This window comes from Mirounga leonina, unplaced genomic scaffold (assembly GCF_011800145.1).
Source record: "Mirounga leonina isolate KUSES-001 unplaced genomic scaffold, KU_Mleo_1.0 Mir_114, whole genome shotgun sequence".
NCBI lineage: Eukaryota > Metazoa > Chordata > Mammalia > Carnivora > Phocidae > Mirounga > Mirounga leonina.
The window spans coordinates 26,432,009-26,448,910 of NW_023270265.1; the positions used below are offsets into that span (position 1 = coordinate 26,432,009).

The window sequence follows — 16,902 nt, forward strand, 5'->3', positions numbered from 1 at the left end:
CGGGGAGCCTGCTTCTCCCTCTGCCTGCGCTCTCCCTGCTTGTGCTCTCGCTCACTCACTCTCTGACAAATAAATAAGTGAAATCTTAAATAAATAAATAAATAAATAAATAAATAAATAAATAAATAATGAGTCCCTAACACATTCTATGATCCATGGGGTTCTTATTGTCAGGGCAGCCATGTCCCTTCTAACATTCTTTGGGATTTTGTTGATACTGGGATCTGAAAATAAGGGAATCTTTGGGCAAAGCTGGAGGGCAAGTCCCAGGTTTATATTGCAGAAAGATTTTAAAGGAGTTGAGCGACAGATGTGAGGGAGCACAGAGCAAGCTCAGAAGCCACCTCCTCCAGGAATCCTCTGCACTGTTGCCCAAATTAGGCATCCCCTTCCCTCTGTTCTATTACCCTTCATTATAATCTACTATGATCAACAACTTACTTTTCTGTCTCCCTCTCTAAACCATACATTTCTTGAGGTCTCGGATCATGTCTCACCTTGCCTCTCCATACCTTAAATGTTTTATTTTTAGGTTAAAACAAATAAAAGACTATATACTCTCATTTTTAGATGTAGGGCCAAGACCTTTCTTTGTGTATGGATGTACTGATTGGCATTTCACCAACATCTTTCTTGCATGAGCTATACCCAGAATACATTGATTGCCATTTTCAGTTTTGATTTCTTTAACATGGATTGGAAACTGAAAAGTATGTGAGAAACTATCTGAATGCAGAATCCTAGATTTTTTTTTATGATTTTTCCCCTTCTTTTTCAGTTGTCTCACTAATACATAATTTCATAAAATTTTTAAGCAACTTGCTGTTACAGTCTTTCCAAACAGCAACATTAGTTTAGTACTCATATTTTATTGGTTTATATAACATTTAGTTAAATTATATAATAAGAATAATATGCACAGCTGGCATAAACAGGCTGAGTTAAAAACAAATGACTCTTGGTAAGCATGCAATTCAACCAAATGGGGGAGCGCAAGTGCACGGCATCCTAGCCATGAAGGTTTGATGAGCCATGAGTGTAAGTCAGTATGTTATACAAAAGAATTGATGGTGTCACTTAAGCCAGTGAGCCAGGTAAGTACAGGTTGTTTAAAGTTTTATTTTAATAGTATCAGTAATAATAACTTACTGAGTGCTTAATAAGTGCCAGGCATCACGCCAAATGCCTCTATACATATCTCAATTAATCATTACCTGAAGCAAGTATTATCATTCCCATTTTATAGATAAGGAAACTGAAGCTCAACACAGTTCAGTAACTCTCCCACGTTCTTCTAGCTGGAAGGTGGTAGAACTGAGTTTCTGTTCAACTCTAAAATCCGTGCTTTTATGTGCTACACTATGTTATTTCTATTATTTGTCTTGTGGATAAATGAAGGACAGGCAAGTATCCAGAGGACAGGAAGAGGCTAGGAGTTGGGAGACATTTTCCTACAGTTGGGAAAGTGTCCCTTGAAGAGCAACTGGTTCATTCTTGGCAGTTTCCTGAGGTGAGAGGGGTCCCTAAGGAAAGGGTTGGATGGGGCGCCTGGGTGGCTCAGTCGGTTAAGCGACTGCCTTCGGCTCAGGTCATGATCCTGGAGTCCCAGGATCGAGTCCCGCATCGGGCTCCCTGCTCAGCGGGAAGCCTGCTTCTCCCTCTCCCACTCCCCCTGCTTGTGTTCCTGCTCTTGCTATCTCTCTCTGTCAAATAAATAAATAAAATCTTTAAAAAAAAAAAAAAGAAAGGGTTGGATGTTCTTAGAGAGGTTGGGAGTGGGGAGGAGGCCCACAGAGAGTGATGAAGGAAGCCTAGACCTAGTGCTGGGATGTGTCAGTCCTGTCTCCTGTATCTATTCCAGACTTCTGACCGCCATCAACATTGGCCTCCCTGTGCTCGCTTCGGCAGCACATATACTAAAATTGGAACCATACAGAGAAGATTAGCATGGCCCCTGCACAAGGATGACACGCAAATTCATGAAGCGTTCCATAAAAACAAAAACAAAAACAAAACCACATTGGCCTCCCTTTAGTTCAATCCTGCCTTCTTTTCTTTCAGTTGAATCTTTTCAGGCTGGAATCTTTAAACTTAATTACAAAATGAAACGAAAACAACAAAGCTACACTCTCAATGCCTGGACTCACGACCCCAAACATACTAGCAGCTCAACCACAGAGCAGCTTGGCTACCAAGGCTCATGGGCCAAACACCTCCGCATTTCAATTTCTCATCTCAGCCCTGGGTGGATCAAGCATAATGGATTCAGGCTGGCGCCATGGCTGGACCTGGGGCCGGGGGGTGGGGGGCACTCAGTTTTTCCCCAGACCTCCTCCTCCTTTTTTTTTTTTTTTTTGAAGATTATTTATTTGAGAGGGAGAGAGGGAGAGAGAGAAAGCACCAGAGAGGGGAGTGTCAGAGGGAGAAGCAGACTCCCTGCTGAGCGAGGGGCCCGATGCGGGACTCAATCCTGGGATCACCTGAGCTGAAGGCAGACGTTTAACTGACTGAGACACCCAGGCGTCCCTCCAGACCTCCTTCTTAGCTGCCTTCTCTGAGCATCTGTCCTCTAACCACACCTCTGCACATCAGAGCTGCCTAAGCCCAGGCATCCTGGTCTCCTGGTGAGGAACAACAGTCAAGGTCTGGCTCCTCCTGTGTTTTTCAATCCCTCCTCCCTCCTTGCCCCTATCCAGCCCCACAGCTCCTGCTTCCTGGATGACTCTTGTCCTTAGAAGAGGAGGCCCTGCTCCCACTCTCAGGCCCATTTTTCCCTGCCCTGTTAAATCCTGTTACCTGAAGCACACCTACTGGCTGAGATGTAGGTTCACTCAGGTTCCCAGCTGATATTTGGGTCTAGTCTCTCCTTTGCCTTGTGCCTTGGAGAAAGCATTATATTCCCTGGCACTTCATGTCTCCTGCTGGATCCCTCCAATGGCCTGGAGCAGATTCCTCACCTCCTGCAAATTGTTCTTTCTGCTTGGAATGCCCTTCTATCCTTTCTTACTTGGCTACTTTTTAGTTATCCTCTGGATCACAGCTTAGATGTCACCTCCTCTAAGAAGCTCCTCTCATTCCACATCTGTGTTAGGTGCCTTTTTAGCTCTTAAAACACTATACTGAAATGGACTCATTACTTATATGTCTCCCACACTGGTCTCTCAGCCCTGAGAACCTGTATCTTGTTCACTAGTGTGTCCCAGCACCTAACAGTGTTTGTCATGTGGTAGGTGCTCAGCGAATGTTGTTTATTTAGCTTTTTAATCAATCGATGATTAAACCCCTTCTGGTTTGAAAGCCTGACCTACTACCCATCAACTTTCATCTGCTGTATAAGGATAGTTTTGTCTCCCTGGTCATGTGTGGGGGCAGAATGACTCTAGTGAATGAGGTCACCCAGTCACCCACCTCCTCGATGGACCCGTCCAGGTTTCCAGAAACCCTCTGACCTCCTATCTATAGATTTTCCAATATCAAAAATACTGTATATGGGGCGCCTGGGTGGCTCAGTTGGTTAAGCAACTGCCTTCGGCTCAGGTCATTATCCCAGAGTCCTGGGATCAAGTCCCACATCAGGCTCTTAGCTCAGCGGGGAGCCTGCTTCTCCCTCTGACCCACTCCCCTCTCATGCTGTTCCTCTCTCTCTCTCAAATAAATAAATAAAATCTTTAAAAAAAAATACTGTATATGGACAATGTATTATCAATCAAGGTAGACTAGGTTTGTAGCTGTAACAACCCCCTATCAGCGGTTTAAGATAAGGAAGGTTTATTTCTCCTTCACACCGTATGTGCATTATGGTTGGGTGGGGACTCTGCTTTGCACGGACAGTTCTCAAGAACCCAAGCATGGCTCTAAGAAGTCTTGTGGTTAGGGGCACCTGAGTGGCTCAGTTGGTTAAGCATCTGACTCTCGATCTCAGCTCAGGTCTTGATCTGGGGGTTGTGAGTTCAAGGGCCCTGTCACGCAGCCCAGCGTGGAGCCTACTTAAAAAAAAAAAAAGTCTTGAAGTTAAAAAAAAGTTTAAATCCTGTTTACATGTGTTTAACCTTCTGTTTCTCAAATTATTTGACCTTAAAACTCTTTCTCTTATATAACACCTATTTTTTTTTTTTAGATTTTATTTATTCATTTGAGAGAGAATGAGATAGAGAGAGCATGAGAGGGGGAAGGGTCAGAGGGAGAAGCAGACTCCCCGCCGAGCAGGGAGCCTGATGCGGGACTCGATCCTGGGACTCCAGGATCATGACCTGAGCCGAAGGCAGTCGCTTAACCAACTGAGCCACCCAGGCGCCCTATAACACCTATTTCTATCCTATGGACCTCATGCTCAGAAATGCCAGTCTAAAGAGGATGAAGCATAACAGATTTCTGTGGGACTTCTAATAGGTGATAAAATAAGAGTAAAGCAGTCTCTGCTCAGATTTACTGATGTTTAAAATGTGTTCAAATATCTGTGGGTCCTTTGTGCCAAGTGAAGTGCTCTGCCAGGTGCTGGGGATATAGGACTTGCAAAATGTATATGGTCCTTGCTGTCATCAAGCTTCCCTTCCAGTGGGGAAGACACATATTAAACCACTAACAGCCACCCTCACTATGCACACAAAGTAAATATGTTCCAAAGTGCTATGGAAGAAAGGCACAGGGTATGCTATGAGAGTGTGTAATAGAGTGACCTTACCTAGTCATGTAAAGCTGCCCCAAGGAAATTAATCTACTATTTAGTCAGGCAACGTGAGGGTGGAGAGTAGAGGTTGTGGGTAGAGATGGGAAATGTATCAGGCAGAGAAAACAGCATGTTTAAAGGCCCTGAGATAGGAACACAGAGGTCAGTAAATTTGGAACACTTTGAGAAAGGGGGATGAACAAAGGGCCATATCATGCAGGCCTCACTGGTCAAGTGGGCATTTTGAGTTTTATTCTGAGAGCAGTGGGAGCCAATGAAAGGGCTCCCAATCCAACAGGGAAAATGCAGACACATTCAGCTATTTATTTGTATGGCTTTTTAGACTATTTCATTGGCATAGCACATTATGCTTTACAAAATACTTTCGTGTCATTATCTTATGTCTTCCTTGCAGCAGCTTCTGAAGGAAATAGTTCAAATACTAGTATGGATGGGAATGTGAGGCTCAGAGATGTAAGCAATGTGTCTAGTGACCCAGTCCGGGAGAAGACATCCATATCCTGGTCATTTTACTTCTTAGGCTAGACATGCAGAGAAAGCACTGGCTCTGCATGAGTCTGTCTTGGAATCTATGTCCTTACTGGCAGGGAGTGCGGGGAATATCTGTGATTCACTGGGTATCCTTGACTGTTTGTGGGGCTTCTAATTCAGGGCAGCATAGACCTTTGTGGGACCTGCCCTCCTCCCTGGGGTATGATGTTGTACTCTGAGAACTTTATATGGAAAAAGATAGGCCTTGAGTTTTCCTAGCTTTGCAGTTAATCTTTGCTCTTGAAGATGGGCCTGCCAGAAATGGGTGGAAGGTTGAGTAGGGTCTCAGAGAAGTCTAATCAGTGACTCTCAAAACATTTTTACCCTGACTCACAGCCTGAAATATATTTTGCATGGTGACCCAGCATGCTGGCTCTCTCTCTCTCTCACACACACACACATATACACCTCTGAAACAAAATTTTAGTAAGCAGTACCTATACTTACATATGTGATGCACCTTGGTATTTTACTTTCTATTTTATTCTATTTCATTAAATTGATTTCATGACCCCCTAATGGAATGCAACCTGCACTTTGAGAAATATTGGTCTTATAGATGATGACTTGTCCTTGAAGGTGATTGAGGAAGATGTTATCCATGAATAATGAAATTCAGATGAGCAATGCCAAAGGCTGAACAGACTGACTGTATACTTTAAATGCTCATAGCAGATCCAGAATCTGGCTTTATGTCACTTCTGGACATTGAGATTAGAGACAGTAAAAATAATAAGAAAAATAACAACACTTACTAAGGACCTACTCAGTGCAGAGAACTGGGCTAGGTACTTGAGTGGGATAAAAATATAAATAGTAAATACTCTCTCTACTTAAAAGTGTTCATAACCTAGTGGAAAAGATGGACTGGATCATAGACACAAGAATATGAGGAGATTTCAGGCCAACATATCAGACTGAGTTGATGTAGGAAGATGTCTCTCACTAGAAATATAAACTTTATAATTGCTTATGATAAATTTAAAAACATATAAAATATAACAGTTGAAAAGTACATAACCACATTTTAAAGCAGTAAATGGAAGTTTCTAAGTGCCAGGAATGAAAAGAAAACTCAGAACCAAAGTGGCCATGGGGAGCTCACAGAGGCCTTGGATCCAGTACTATGTCATAAGAGCTAGAGTTTAACAGTGATGAGGATAGAAGAGTGAGCCCCAGGCCACTGCATTTTGGGGAATTGGAGCTGAGCTTCCTTCATAAACTTAGGAGCCATGAAGTGTCACTTATCCATGAAACAGGAACTGGAAAACTCCACTCAGGATGAGGACTCAGTAGAAAAGCTTGTCATCTTTCTGTGGCTGAGGGTGGAATAAAAATTATTCTGTGAGAAATTAGAAACCCAAGCCTGTGCTGAACATAGATGTGCAGTGTAAATTTGCACTACTCACAAGGTGTAGGAAACTCAATTCAAGAAAATAACAAGTAAAATGGTACAGAAATAGTGAGACTCATAGAGTCCCAGCAGAGGCAAAACTGCCTGACATGATGCTTCCTCCATGGCCAAGGGCATTTAAGTCTCTTACAGAAACCAAGTTCTGCTGGAGATGAGTTCACAATAAAGAACTTCGAACCACAAGAAAAATGAACCACTACAGGGGTGCCTGGGTGGCTCAGTCAGTTAAGCGTCTGCCTTCAGCTCAGGTCATGATCTCAGGGTCCTGGGATCGAGCCCTGCATTGGGCTTCCTGCCCAACAGGGAGCCTGCTTCTCCCTCTCCCTCTGCTGCTCCCCCCACTTGTGCTCTTGAGCTCTCTCTGTCAAATAAATAAATAAAATCTTTATTTATTTATTTGACAGAGAGAGACACAGCAAGAGAGGGAACACAAGCAGGGGAAGTGGGAGAGGGAGAAGCAGGCTTCCTGCTGAGCAGGGAGCCTGACGTGGGGCTCAATTCCAGGACCCCAGGATCATGACCTGAGCCGAAGGCAGATGCTTAACGACTAAGCCACCCAGGCGCCCCAGTAAATAAAATATTTTTTTAAAAATGAGTATCAGCAAAAACAATACATTGGAGAATTCAAATAACTATATAGGTAATGAAACAATATGGAAAATACTTTAAATAAAGATATTTAAAATATTCCCCCTAAAAAGGAAAGAATAAAATCCCAAAGGCAAGAATATGGCATAATGGAAAAGAAAAGTAGAATTTAAAGAACCAAATAAAATTTCTAGAAATAAAATATTGAAATAAAAACAACTTAATGGAGTGGTTAAGCAGCTTATAACACTGCTGAAGAGAGAATTAGTGAATTGGAAGGCAAATTGGAAAGTACCCAAAATGCCCCTCACAGAGTTAAAGTCATGGAAAATATGAAGAAGAAGCTAAGAAACATGAGAAATAAAATGAGAAGGTCCAGTAGAGATATTAGAAATTCCAGAAGAAGAGAACAGAGAGAAAAGGGAGAGTAGCAATATATAAAGATTCAATGGTGGCAAATTGACCAGTATTGAATGCAAAAAAAAATAAGTTGTCAATAAGAAGGAACACAACTGGATTTCTAAGCAGAATAAATGAAAATATATATACACCTAAAAACATTAGTGATTCTGCAGAACATCAAAGATAAAAATCTTAAAAGCAACCAGCATAATGACAATCAGACAGGCAGCAGGCTTCTCGTTAGGAGCAATAGGAACCAGAAGAGAAATAATTACAGCCTCAAAATGCTGAAGGAAATAACTGTCAACTTAGAAAACTATACCCCAGATAATTATCATTCAACACAGAGAGGGTGAAATAAAGACAATTTCAGATACGAATGAAAGAGTTTACTATTCATAGATCCTTGCTAAAAGAATTTCTAAAAGATTTTGGTGAGAAATTGAACCCAAAAGGAAGAATTGGGCTAACAGAAGCCATGGCGAGCAATGAAATTGGTAAATATGTGGGTAAATCTAAACAATAATAATTATTAATAATAATTTTTTGAAAGAGTATAAAAATATGGTGGAACTAAAATACTAATCAATAAATTACATGAAAAATGGAAGAGCTTGGTTTACATTCTAAGATCCTTCTATTGTTTAACAGGAGAACAGAAATACACATTAACATTAGTCTTTAAGTAACATAGGCATGTTTAAAAAATTAAGAGTAACTCTGTTTGGCTAGAAATAGAATGCTTAACTTCCAAACCAGTAAAAAAGAAAATTAAAAAAAAAAAACAGAATAAAGAAAACTCATCAATATTGTAGAAGGTATGGAAGAGGGAAAGCAAAGAAAAAGCATCAAAACAAAACACAGAGATGATAGAAGTAAGTCCAAATGCATTAATCACAATAAAGGTAGACATATCAAATTTTCCCATTAAAAGAGACTTTCAGTGGAGTTTTAAAAAATCCAGGCATAGGCTGTTCACAAAAGACTTGCCTAAAATAAGGTCACAGAAAGATTGAAAATAAAGATATAAAACAAGATATGCTAGGCAAATATTAACCAGAAGGAAGGTAGGCTAGCAATATTGATATCAAACAAGAATTTAAGAGCAAAAGCACTAATAAGGATAAAATGGGATATTATTTATTGATAAAAGGAAAAGTCCAACAAGGAGATTTGCTCATCAGCTGGCTGGGCCGTCCTGCCTGAGCAGCTTGAGTCCAGCCTAGAGAGGCTCCCCTGTCTTGAGGAGCTGAGGGACAGCTCCCTAGTCTGACTGTATTGCTTTGTCTTGCACCTGCCTGGGCTGGGGACGGTACACACAGTGCACTGCTAGGAAAAAACATGCTGTTTTTCTCAGGTACAGCTTATAACTGTTCCATGATTTAGGTACTTGTTTATTGTAAACTTTTAGTATTTGGATTTTGCAAGTTTCGGGGGTGAGAGGAAACCATTAACCAGAATTCCCCAAAACCGGGAAGGGGTAACAACACTGGGCTGGAAAAGAACTAAATCCTCCATGGGATTCAAAAATAGCAAATACCACTGATACGCCCTTGGGATTTCTCTCAAACTCACTCTGTGAGTGGGAGGGACCCAAGGGGCTCTAGAATTTGAGGCCAAATTGGAGGGTTTGGTATATATCCTTTAGTGGATCAGATGACAGGAAGCTGGATGAGGCTTACAATCTGGAGACCTGGAGTCCTGTCCCTATTTGTGAAATTGGATCAGCATGTTGTGTTCCAGCCTCAAGATGACCCGACATCTACAGATACTTAGAACCACACCTTCTGGGTATACCTCCCCTTGTATACTGTGTCCCTCCAGACCTATTACAGTGTGGTTGGTCCATGGGACTTGGCAATGTGGCTTTCTTGGCTTCATCTTTTAAACTCTGGTCAGCACGGCCTAAAGCCAAGGCCTTCCCCTTTATGATGGAGTTGTTCTCAAGAGTTTTTATTTGCCTATCCTTTGGAGAGTTTGTGAGTTTATTTCTGTGACATGTACCTCTTGAGGGTCTGCCCAGCATCTTTGGGAACAACTCTCTCCATCCACAGGGGTGGATTCCTAGGAGGCATTTTTGGCCACAGTTGACTGAGGTAAGGTCAGATACCTCACACAAAAGAAGCCAATCAGATTCCTACTCTTGGGAGTTGGGAATTTGAACTGTTGGGGCCAGGGACTAGGATGCTCACAAGTAGAGTCACGTGATGGCACCAGGAAGGAGAAGGCCCATGGGCTTCAGCTTCTAGGGACACAGAGCTGCTTTGGCTTCTGCCTTTCCCAAGCCTAGATATGTGATGATACTCCTGAATATCCTCAGTAAACATCCCTTTGTGCTTAAGCTAGCTCGGATTTCTTTCTGCCATTTTCAGCATTTTTTTTTTTTGGTAGCCTTATAAACATGGCTTAAAGAAGGGATCCCCTCTTCAGTAGGAAGGGTCTTCTAGCAATTCATAGAACTGCCAATTCAGAAGGTTTTAACTGAAGGGCTAAGGGCTCCAAAATGTAGCTTAAGTGCTCCAAGGTGGCAGCAGATCAGTCCACTCCAGAACAGGGGCTGAGTCTGCCTGTCATCCATTGAGTAGGACTACATTTTCTCATCCTAGGAGCAGTCACTGGAAAGCTCTGACCTGGCTTTTCCCTGTTCAGCAGGCAGCCCAGCCTTCCACTACACCAGAAGCAGTAGATATACCAAAGTGTCCCATTTAATAGCACTGAGCCAAGCAACGAGTAAACTACTCCAGGATTAAAAATGTGTTGAAAGAACTAAGCAGGGAATCAGGGAAAGAAACCATAATGAGTCATTGTGCAATGTGGAGCTGTATCCAAATGGTGGGGTTCTCTGAAGACATTGGCTAAACTTGATCCTGTGGAGTGGTATTCTTTGTAGACGTTTGGTGTACATGATCTTGTATTCTACATGTACCATGGGTTTACCTGTTCCTGTGGGTGGTATTCTTAGAGACCATTGATATATCTAATCCTGCAGGCAGTTTTCCAGGAAACCATGGTTGTATCTGTTTGTATGGAGTGGGGTCCCTTCTAGACCAGAAGGATACCTAGTCATGTGGGAAGATGTGCCTGGGGCCACAGGTATACCTACAACTGCTTCTGAAGGCACGGTATCTCCAAAGATAGCTGGTCTTGACTAGCACAACTTCCCCATTCTTATCAAGACCTCCTAAATGATAACAGCTTCCTTTATTAAAAATAAATGCCACTAGAGAAGAGTGCCAACTAATACAGGTAGAAGGAATTGTAGAATTAGAAAATTCACCATCTTATAACCACTATAGTTACAACTGATTCAGGTAAGATCATCAACGGATCCTAAATTCCCTGTATAAAAGATATTTAGAGGACAAGATATTCACACAGTCTCAAATCCCACCTCTGCCCCCATCATAACCTAGTACTTAGAGAGGGCAAAGGGCACCTTTACAATGGAGAAATTTGGATGATGCTACCTTAAAAATGATCAAACTTATCATCACCAATAATGAGAGAAACTGATATCCTATGGCTCCTGATAAGATGCACTGAGAAGGAAACATCACCTTGCCCAAAATGTTTAGCCTGAATTTAATCATGAGGAAACAATCAGACAAATCCAAATTGAGGGACATTCTTCTGCCTGGATTTTCCAAAACTCATGAAAGACACCCCCCCCAAAAAAAAAGAAGTTGGAGAACTATTACAGAATAAAGGAGATTAAAAAGACAAAAATAAACACAATGAAAGATCTTGGATTGGGGTGAGGGAGGGGCAGTTATAAAGAACATTATTGGGACAATTGAAGGGTTTTGAATATGAACTCATATATGAGGCAAAGGTTAAAATCTCCTGAAAGTGATCATCACACTGTTCAGTGCAGACGAATGTCCTTGTTCTTAAAAGATAACTGCGGAAGTATTTCGGGATGAAGTGTCATCTCTCTGTCAAATAAATAAATAAAATCTTCAAAAAAAAAAAAAAGAAGAAGCTTAAGAGCCACATTGACCACATACAGTGTGTGGACCTGGATTAGAAACCAATTCAGGGAAATTTGAATAAGGAATAGATACCTGATGAGAGTAAGAAATTATAGTTAATTTTTTATTTAAGTGAGATGATGCTATTGGGGTAATGTTAAAAGAGTCCATAGCTTTTAGAAATGCATATTAAAATATTTATGGGTGAACTGATTTGATGTCTGTAGCCAAATAGTCCTGGCAGACAGAAGAAATAAGATCAGCTATATGTTGATAGTTGTTGAAACCAGTTGATAGGTATATTGATATATAGGTATATGGATTTTCAAAAAATATATTTGAAACTCTTCAGAATAAACTTTTAACAAAGAAGTAAACCCAAGCCACTCCGATATTCTCAATATATTCTCCCCAAGAAGGCTCACAGGTAGAATACAGGTGAGGTCTGAGAGGGAATTCCCAGTGGAAGGTCAAGCCCAGGGCAATCCTATTTCAAGTGGAGCGCTGCTCACTTGGAGCGGGGGGGGGGGGGGGGGGGAGGGGGGGGGGTGGAAAGCTCTGTCTTGTGTGTTTTAAATCAAACCAGTTCCTCTTGGGTGGAAGCAAAATATAACCTTGGTTGGAGCAGCTCCCTGCTCCAACCTAGGTTAAGGAATGAGGTTTGCAAAGTCTAGTAGGTTGGATCCAGGGTAGAGGGAGGAGGTGAAATTAGCTGTCTTTCTTGGTGAGGCTTGGATGAGGTTGATGTCTGAGATCAGAGATCAGAATGGGGCTGGAGGGATGGGTGTGTCATTAAGGTGCGTGTTCTCCGCTGAGACCTAAGAGGCTTCAAGAGCAGACCTTCCTGGCCTTCATGCTTTTGTCGTTGATGCCAGTTCTCTGGGATGGAGACAAAGGTCCCATCCATCTCTCCCCATTGGCCCTCACACGGCCCATCTGGAGGCCCCTCTCCTTCCCACACTGTTCCCCCTTTTCTCTGTCCAGTTCTCTGACCCATTTACATTCTCTCCCTCCTCGAGCTCCCTCCTTATCTCCATTCGCTCTTCCCTGTCCTCCGCCCTACCAGACACCCCAGTTCAGGTCCAGAAGGACAGCTTTTATGTGGCTTGTAAAATTCTATTATATCTGTATTCAAAACCTAGCAGCTGAGAAACACTGGTAATAAGCGTGTTATTAAGCGTGTAAATACACTTTCACTCCAAGGCCTCCAAGGGGCAGGGGCCAGTTTCTCAGCCTGGGCATCTCCCCTGCTTGTAAGTCCCTCCCCACCTGGCCTCCACCCCAGACTTGGACCTTGTGCCGAGGCCCAGGCCTCCTCCAGTCTCCAACCACCACCGTCCTGCAAAACTCAGACTCTTGGAGAAAGGGGGCGGGGGAGAGGGCCGAAGAAAAAAAACATTAGGAAAAAAACTCCCACCCAGAGAGCATTCTTTCTGCAGCACTCAGGAAAAAGGATGTCTCACAGGGGACGGGAAGGCGAAATTTTTTCACATCCAAATGGATTGCAATTTCCCTCCATTTAGCACCTGAAGGTAATTAGCTCGAAGAGACTGCCGAGTGCGAAACACGTTCACGGAACATTAACTCTCACACATTCTCCAGTTGCAGGGAATTAATAGGAAAGATTAAAGTTTAAAGAGAGCAAAATGCCATTACCTCGCCAGCCACCTCTCTCCGCGGCAGTACCCAGCCCCCGAAAACCTTCGGCCAGTGCTTGGGCTGGGGCTCGGGTCTCAGCCTCCAGCCTCCAGCCTGCCTGGCTGGGGCATCTGGGTGTGCCCCATGAAGAGGGCTAGCATGTGCTGATTGCACACACGTGTACAAAAAAGGGCAGCTTTGACCCTTCACGAGGCCAATGCAAGCCCCTTCCCATCACCGAGAAGTTTGGGGTGGGCAGGGCAGGTGTGTTCTCATAGGCTGACCCCTGGCGTTGGTGTGTATGGTGGCCCCGGGTGGGGGGATGCTAGGAAGGGTTGGGAGCATGGGTGTGCCCTGTGGTTTGGGCACAGAGGGTGAGATCTGGCAGCTCGGCTGGCGAGAGAGAAATGGAGGGTGTCAGTCCCACCTTGGGTGTGTGTAGGGGCACTGAGTGAGGTGGTGGGGGGTGTCGCTACCACCCTCGTGCGGCAGACAGGAGCCCCAAACGTGTGTGCATACACATGTGGGCTCCCGCTGCCCCACACGGACAGCATTGGTCACTCTGCATTCTCAAAGTTTCTGTAGCCTTCAAGTTTGAAACGTTTCTGTGTTGCTTCAGTATTTTAGGAAGAGATGAAAGACAGAGAGAGGGAGACAGAGAGAGAGAGAGTGGGGGAGAGAGAGAGTGAGGGAGAGAGAGAGGGGCAGAGGCAGGCAGGAGAGAGAGAGCGCGAGATGAAATTGAGACATGGAAGAATTTATTGCCCAGAAAATTCCATTCTGCTATCTGATTCAAAAAGTCCAGTCCCCCCAGCTTCGGAAAATCTATTTTCCACATTTTAATACCCTGCAGAACAGTCCTCATAACTCATCCGAGTGTGTTAAGCACAGTTTTATTAGATCTGAAACAAATTTTGGTGGGGAGATACTATAGGTCATTAACCATGGAGTAATTTTATCCTTGTTTCCCTAATGATGCCATAATGGCGAGCGAATTTCTTAACTAAAGACCAAAGAACATTTTGAAGGTCAGTTTCATCTGTGAGCTCCTTCAAGCGCTTCTCAGAGAAGATTGGAAAACTCGCCGATTTTTTGAAGAGTCATTAATAATGTGAAAGCTGAAAGCACCCTCCATTTGCGTTCCTGCTTTTTACCTTTTAATTTTATATCGTCCCCGCTCAGAGCCCCGCTCCCACTCCCTCACCCTCCTCTGGACCTCCCGCCTGCCTACCCAGCCCACGCAGGGAACAAGGCTGCCCCGTACCAGGTACCAGGCTAGCTGTGAGGGGCAGGCGGGGGCGGCAGTAGGGGAGGCAGAAGAGCTAGAGAGGCTGGGGCCCCACTGAGTTGGGGGGGCCTTTGCTATATTCCCAGCACATGGGGCACTGTGTGAGGGTATTGTTATAGGCATGGTACACGTGTGTGTGTGTGTGCATGTGTGCAAATGTGCAGTACAGGGGACTGGGGTCTCTGGATTGTGTGCTGGCTGTGCACACACATGCTGGGGACCGATGGGGACCTAGTAGTCTCCATAAGTGGGTGCCCCCTGTTGGAAGCAGGCAGGGAAAGGGAACTGAAAATCAGCACTGGGTCCAGTGGCCTGGGCAGTGGGTCATGGGGGGACTTGTGTGTCTCCCAACAGAGCTGGACACCACGTGGAGCGCATGAAACAATTTAGAGCATGTTGTAAGCCCTGATTACATGTGTGTGCAGACAAGCGTGTATGTCCTGGGGGTGGTGAGGTCATCAAGGCAAGAGCCCCGAGGACCAAGCCCACTGGCAAATATTTAGACAGTAGAAACAGTGACCATTGTCTGTCCACCCTCACTCCCTAGACCACTCACCCCTTGCTCCCCAGGCCTGGAGCCCCTCATTTGCCCACTTTGCTTGCCTCCTGATCTCCAAACCCTGGCTCCTTGGACCTCCTGCCCCCCACCCAATCCCATCCCTCCCCATGAACCCTCATCCCCCTACCTCTTCAGCCATCTGATGGCTGTCATTGCAGGGTGCCCGGCCAGGAGCTGGGGTGGGACAGCATTTCTGTGTGTGTGCAGGTTTGGGGAGGAGGGGGCGGTGTGGTGACACTCCATGCTCCCAGATGTGGTGGCAGCAATAATTCCAATTTTATGCCTTTGTTATGGCTTTAATCACTTTCTTTATGCGTTTTGTTCCAGCGATCAGGGAGAGACACCTGATAGGCAAAGAGGATACCAGGGGAACCATTTTTATTTGGAATGTGGTGAGAAGTCTAATTAGAATCTGAATTCTGCTGAGCCTTGAAATGGCCAGCACTTTATCCTGATCGCCTTAGATATTGTTTCGAGTCAATCATCTGTCATGGTGCGGCAGGAGAGCCTCTCCCTTCACACCGCACCCCTCCCGCCACAGGGCCAGCCGGGCCACACTGGGGGAGGGGAGGGGAGGCTTCTGCCCCTCGTAGGGATATGTGCATCCTTCTTGGGGGTGCTGTTTGGTATTGCTAACCCTCCCCTGGTGAGGGCTGTCTTTGCTGGGTGCTGAGTTTGAGCTCATGGGGGGCAGGAGGGGAAGAGGGGCTGCAGGAAGAGGGTGCTGAGGGGCCTGTATTAGAATTAGGAAATACTGGGGTGAGGCCAAGCTGGTCTGGGGCACCTCCTAAGTGTTCCCAGCACACTGACCACTCCACCTCCTCTCTGTCAATGGCCCACAGGGACTCTCATCTCTTTACTGTCCCTGGATGTATTGTATCTCTGCCACCTACTCACTGTTCCTCAAACTCACCGTTCCCATTGCCAACCCCTCCCTGACCCAGCATTTGCCACACGTTCAGCTCCTTTTCTCTGACTTTCCTTACTCCAGTCCTGCCGCTGGAATACCACTCCAGTTTGTTTTGCCATCTGTCAAGTCCCCGGACTGGTTCCGCCTCCTCCAGAAAGCCTTCCCTGACTACCTGAACCCACACAGGTGAGCCCCTTGAGAGGTGGACAATTATAGCATAGGCTCCCATCCTGCGATGGCCATGCTAACTGCAGACACTCCTCTGACCAAAGCCTCCAACCATTTATCTTTCTCCTGCCTTTAAATGATTTCCAATTGTCCTCTCTTTGTAAACTGTTTTGATCCCTGCGTGTGTGTGTGTGTGTGTGTGTCCTAAATCAGCTCAAAACCCTTTTGACCATAGCACAATGTAAAGTAGAAATAAATATTAACTCTTAATGACAATTTCACCTCCCCAATCACATCTTGAGCTCCCCAAATCTGACCATTTCTTCCCTGTCTCCTGCCTTGTCCACTAACTATGAGCGCACAGGACCAGGCACAGAGTGGAGAGCTGCAGCATCACCTCCAAAAGTCACAGATTCACTGAAGCTTTCTGCTTCCTGTTTCCCCTCACACACCCCCCCCCCCCCGCCATACATACCTACCATGTGGCAGTTGTGGGTATTGTTGGGGGAAGATTAGTAGCCAAAGGAAGTGCCATTTCTGGCAAGGACGAGGAGCATGTGCTCTATGAATAATGTCTCCTTGGGAGATGACCTGAATGACTCCTTGGAGGTGCAGGGATCCACATATGGTCAACGTGGGTCCTTTTTAGATGGTTGGGGCACTCAGTGGCCCTCGAGCCAATTAGTGTGCCCCATAAAGCAGAATGTCCTCATCGATGTCAGTATCACCGACCGAGCCTCCTGAAT

The 16,902-nt window shown here is 44.7% G+C and overlaps 1 non-coding gene across 1 annotated transcript; it reads left to right on the plus strand.

Moving 5' to 3' along the window:
• Positions 1–1,892: 1,892 nt before the first annotated feature.
• On the plus strand, positions 1,893–1,999 carry LOC117998869. Its single transcript, XR_004676113.1, has one exon. It is a non-coding gene; the product is annotated as a U6 spliceosomal RNA (small nuclear RNA).
• The last annotated feature ends 14,903 nt before the right edge of the window (positions 2,000–16,902 follow it).